Source organism: Dreissena polymorpha, chromosome 6, assembly GCF_020536995.1.
Source record: "Dreissena polymorpha isolate Duluth1 chromosome 6, UMN_Dpol_1.0, whole genome shotgun sequence".
In the NCBI taxonomy this organism is placed as follows: domain Eukaryota; kingdom Metazoa; phylum Mollusca; class Bivalvia; order Myida; family Dreissenidae; genus Dreissena; species Dreissena polymorpha.
Genome location: NC_068360.1, coordinates 51,850,151 through 51,854,976, shown reverse-complemented (window position 1 = coordinate 51,854,976; position 4,826 = coordinate 51,850,151). Strand labels below are relative to the sequence as shown.

General features: G+C 37.6%; 1 long non-coding RNA gene across 1 annotated transcript; it reads right to left on the bottom strand.

Moving 5' to 3' along the window:
• Positions 1 to 3,068: 3,068 nt before the first annotated feature.
• On the bottom strand, positions 3,069 to 4,357 carry LOC127836230 (uncharacterized). The gene is made up of 3 exons (XR_008028675.1): positions 3,744 to 4,357; positions 3,564 to 3,623; positions 3,069 to 3,397 (listed from the first exon to the last, which is right to left on the bottom strand). It is a non-coding gene; the product is annotated as an uncharacterized LOC127836230 (long non-coding RNA).
• Between the last annotated feature and the right edge of the window lie 469 nt (positions 4,358 to 4,826).

Below are 4,826 nucleotides of genomic sequence, written 5' to 3'. Positions count from 1 at the left end.
TTATATTTACAAATAAATGCAAACAGCACATCTATTATGCATGTATTTTTGTTGTTGTTTATGGTTGTCTATCATAGGCCCTAAGTACTATCCCTACCACATATAGATTGCGAAGCGCGACACGTTTTATTGATTGTAACAATGAGTTGTGATAAAGGAAGCAGCCGCTTATCAAGGAGCTGTGCCCCAGCAACCCGTTCCCCTAGAGTCAAGCACTCCTCGGAGTTTTTTTTAAGAACTACATAAAGAGCGCGAAGCGCTACACGTATTACTATCCAGGTGGTATGGACCCTTTGGTATGGACTTTTTTAGGTGACAATGTCAATGCGCATTTTGTGACACTTTTTCCGTTCCTTAATTAGCGCGAAGCGCGACACGTATTACTATCAAGGTGGTATGGACCCTTTGGTATGGACTAGCAACTCGAAATCGAGCCTATGGGTATTTGGTCCCGCGATAAAATTAATTGCGTAGGAGTGTGAGTCATTTCAGCGTTGGATTGTTATTGCATGCCTATTATCAGCGAATGTTCAAACGGTTCATTTCAATCGTGAGTGTAGCAAGTCGAAATCGAACCTATGGGCATTTGGTCCCGATGTAGACATTATGCTTCAAAACATTGAAATCGTATTTCAATTTTGCAACCGTAAAGGTCGACCGTTTACATTTTATGAAAGCACTCATGCAGCTGCTATTAACTCCCTTTCCAAAGCTACTCTTAATAGAGCCTAGTGGTATTATGGTTAAGGATAGGATGATGAATATTGCTATTGAGCAGCGAGTAGTATTCGTGTTATAACCAAAGCCGGGACTTGCACCCAGATTTCTTCTCCCTCGAAGAAGGAAAAGCGTTCTGCTTTGAACTACTGTGGTTGTATAAACACGTTTCATACAAGCTACATGATCAAGAGGTGTCACTCAGCGTTTGTACGGGCTTGTGACCGTTCTTTTCACAGCGAAATGAAAAGAGCCGCTTTACCACCTTGCGATATGCAATACGGACTAGCATACTAGCAAATATAGCAGTAACTTTTGTCATACATACATGAAGAAACATTGGCCTTTCGGCGATGGCTAAACCTCAGAAATCCCATTCAAATAGATATTTTTCACATCTTGCAGAAATGTTTTGACGCAGCATTGAAGCGACACTGCTTTCCAAACTAACCAAGTAGTTGTTTAACATGTGCATACAGATCTGTTACATCAATACATCATATATTGTATCTTATAACCAAACCATATCATTGAAGTAATACTGCTTTCCGAAATATTAAAGCAGGTGTATGAATGTGCTTACGGGTCTGTAACATTGATGCTACTATACTATATATTACATCTCACAACCAAATCATAGCGATGAAGCGATTCTGCTTTTCAAAACATTCAAGCAGTTTGTGTTACTTGACTGTCGTTTCAAAATGGGAACATTCGTATTGTTCTGTACAAACAATTGAGTTCTTGAGTGTTGAATACGGTTGAAGTGTAGCGAAATGTTTCAGGTTTTAAACTGCATGCAAATTTTAACGCAAAATTGCTTTGCACAATTTCAAACTTCATGATCATACATCGAAAGTTATGAAACTGCGTATATAGTTTTTATTTATTTTGCTAGCGAAATTTTAACATTTCATTGAATAACGCAAGTTTATGGCCATGTGGTGAATGTCATGAAAGTCGCTTAAACTGATGTATATACTTTTTCATCATATCATCTCAAATGGAAAGTCAAAATAATCCCTAAACGTCATTTATGTAGTGTGTTTTGTTCGTATATTCTACAAGCGCAATATAAAGCCTAAATATTGTTGAACGTTTATGTTAATGTGCCTCACTGAAAGACAAGTTATACCAATAACGAACCGTTGTACAAAATGTGTATGCAGTCAAAGCGAGTAACTGCTTTACGTTTACGAGTCACTCAATGTAAGTCTCAACACGAGTAGTTCGTAAGGCGCAATTAATGTTCAACGCAACATTGAGTAGCATAGTTTGTTGCCATATGGAAAATATCTTATATCGGTTAGTCATTCATATAGTTTTTTTTATCATTTTACCTCAAATTCAAGTTTGAAAGTTTTTTGCTTTGTACGTTTGCAAGCTAGTGGTGTCACTCGGCGTTTTTACGGACTTGTGACCGTTCCTCTTGTCTGAGTACAAAAGAAGTCGCCTTCCCACCCCAGCCCTAGCAGACTTAAACCTAACAATTTGAACAATGCGTGTTATCAACCGGTTGGTAGCCTTATCAATGCCATCGCGTCCTCGGACTCGCATACGCATCGACCCACGTCAGGTTCTAAAGCTTGCGGGCAATAATGAGTGTCCCTCGCGATAGATTGAGGAGCCTTGCCAGAGTATAACGACAGCATGGATAACACATGTTAGAACCGAAAACCGAGGCGTTTCCCCTCAAGTGCTATCGGTTCGCTTCGCAACTTGTGGAGTCGGTCTATTGACACCTACATACCTCGGTCGCCCATACTCAGTCAATTAACCGCTGTTGTCTTTCTGCTTGCCAAATAGCAGTCAAAACAACCTTACAGTGATCTAGCCAGATTGGAAACTACGAGCGAAAACTAACTCGCCCAAGCGAGTGACCCGCTCCCGATTCGAGCAAAACCTCACCTAAGCACTATCGACCCAAAAAACGCCAGTAACACTGCCGTTACTAGGGAGCCTTGCTAGTCAACACAAGTAATTTGCAATCCTGGCTAGAGCAATGAGTATATTCGGACTGGTGTACCACATGTGATTGTCTGCGTCTAAATTGTTGGTATTTGATACTTAGAGTCTTGTGCCAAAGTAGAGACTGAATATTTGTTTTATAAATCAAGCAATCATTTACTGTTGGTAGTTCTAACAGTGCGTCAAAATAAGCACCGTGAAAACATTTTAGCACCGAAATACCGAGGTGTTTACCCCAAGTGCTATCAGTGCGCTTCACACTTGTGGAGTCTTAAACCCCTCGGCCGCCCAAACACAGTTAATGACTGTTAATGTTTATTTTTTGTTTGATTTTGGTATTGCATAGTTTATACACATACATCAATACATCAATATTGCTGGCCAGCACAATAAAACAAGGAAAAAAAAGGTAGGAGAACAATCTCCTTTATTTTTCATGTAAAAGCATAAACATAAACATGCACACTGTCAACACTTGCCACTTGCAACACCGAGTTCGTTTCATTGCATAATGTTCAAATTTTTCGATCGACACATATTCGCAATGTTACATGGATTCACAAAGTTACATGGATTCACAAAGTTGCACTGATGTCCATACGCGGGCCAATGTTCAAGTTATCGGTGCGATGGACCCACGGTTTTGTCGCAGCTGTACCCCACACGTATGTATTGACTACTCGGTGTCCACATCAAGGTTTGCAAATTGGCACTGAAAATAGAAAAGCAAATTGTGTTAAACAGTAAACGATGAAAGTAAACAGCCTGAAATGATAAAAAGCATGCATGTGTAATATACCATGTATCAAATGAAAAAGTAAACACAAAGTTCTAAAAAAAAAACACACAACTCTGCCAACTGTTTGACTGATACTTACTTTTTTGTATTGTGTTGCATGTTCAGGCGCCTTGCTGTCACTGCTCGTCTTGCAGTAGAGCTGAAATGAAATAGAAAGCATGATAAGAAACTTTCACTGTGTTTGTACAACTTACAATTTATGTGCACAATTTTGCATTTAAGTATAACATACAGTAAAACAATTTCAACTAATACTCACTTTTTTGTTGTGTTGTTTCCACAAAGGCGCCTTGTTGTCACTGCTCGCCTGGTAGTAAACCTGACACGTCTAGTAGTAGAGAACACTCGTCCAGCAGTAAAGCTGAAATGAAATCGAAAGCATGATCAGAAACTTTTGAATGTGTTTGTACAACTTACAATTTATAAACACAATATTGAACTGTAACAGTAAACATGAAACAGATAACAATTTTACTTACCTATGTTGTCTTCGCTGAAATACAAAAGTCATGTTCATAGCAATCATAGCATATTAACACACGATGAATACAACTCAAAACTTTTAGTAAGAAACTCAGTACTTACTTTGTATTTTGTATCCAATCCCTCTGCTGGCAATCTTCTTCAGTCCACAATCTAGCTGAAATCAAGACTCAATGCATACATGTAAATTTTGCCAAATAACAAACAGAACTGTGAACCAAAACTTTAACTAAACAAAACTAACTTTTCAACTGTAATGGTACTCACCTCTGGCAACTGAAATCATACAGACATTTTGCATAGCACAATACATTTTTAGTTTGAAGATAAGAATGATTTATGAACATTTTACTTACACAAAGCATAAATATAAAAGACATGCTATGATGAAAAAAAACAATATGTATACAAAATATACATAAAGAAAACACACTATACTTACCATTGCTGACCTGAAATTGAAAAAAGCACATTTTGTATAGCAGAATACAAGTCATCAAAACAGTTCAATATGAAAATTAAAGAAAGTTAGTGTACTTACCACAGGCTACTGAAATGAAAAACAGACATTTTGCATAGCAGTATACAAGTCATCAAACAGTTCAATATGAAATTATAGAAAGTATGTGTACTTACCACAGCCATACTGAAATGAAAAAAAACATTAAGCATTGCATAGCAGTATACACATCATCAAAACAGTTCAATATGAAAATAAAGAAGGCAATTGTACTTACCAACAGGCTACTGAAAAAATACATTAGGCATTGCATAGTAGAATACAAGTCATCAAAACAGTTCAATATGAAATTATAGAAAGTTGTGTACTTACCACAGCCATACTGAAATGAAAAGAAAA